Genomic DNA, 677 nt, shown 5'->3' with positions numbered 1-677 from the left:
CCCCTTCAGTCTGTAGTCCCCTGTGCCCCTTCAGTCTGTAGTGCCCCTTCAGTCTGTAGTCCTCTGTGCCCCCTTCAGTCTGTAGTCCCCTGTGCCCCTTCAGTCTGTAGTGCCCCTTCAGTCTGTAGTCCTCTGTGCCCCCTTCAGTCTGTAGTCCTCTGTGCCCCCTTCAGTCTGTAGTCCTCTGTGCCCCTTCAGTCTGTAGTCCTCTGTGCCCCCTTCAGTCTGTAGTCCTCTGTGCCCCCCTTCAGTCTGTAGTCCTCTGTGCACAGAACTGTGTTTGTTTAACCAGAATAAATAAAAAGCATCATCTACATTTAAACATGCTGTGTTATTTAGTCACAGGAGGAGGTTCTTTATTGTCACGGCTCCCTCCAGATAAGATAGATACTACAGCAGAGTACGGAAGTACGTGGAGCAACACTTATTAAACAGCTGCTCTAACATTTAAAACATAATATAATACTGTGGCAGAGCGCTGCACAGTGAGATCAACGTGAAACAGGTTTTAGAAACTACGCATATGAATATGAGACAGGAAGTAAACAGGTGAGTCCGCAGGTGGAGCTCAGAAAATTAGAACCGTGAAAAAGTTAAATTTTTAGGTTCTTTACACACAAAATCTGTGAAGGTCTCAGTCCTCCAGGTCAGGGTCATCCAAAGAAGGTTAAAGTCAT

Source organism: Micropterus dolomieu, linkage group LG10 (assembly GCF_021292245.1).
Source record: "Micropterus dolomieu isolate WLL.071019.BEF.003 ecotype Adirondacks linkage group LG10, ASM2129224v1, whole genome shotgun sequence".
NCBI classification, from domain to species: domain Eukaryota; kingdom Metazoa; phylum Chordata; class Actinopteri; order Centrarchiformes; family Centrarchidae; genus Micropterus; species Micropterus dolomieu.
This window is presented reverse-complemented; position numbering follows the sequence as displayed.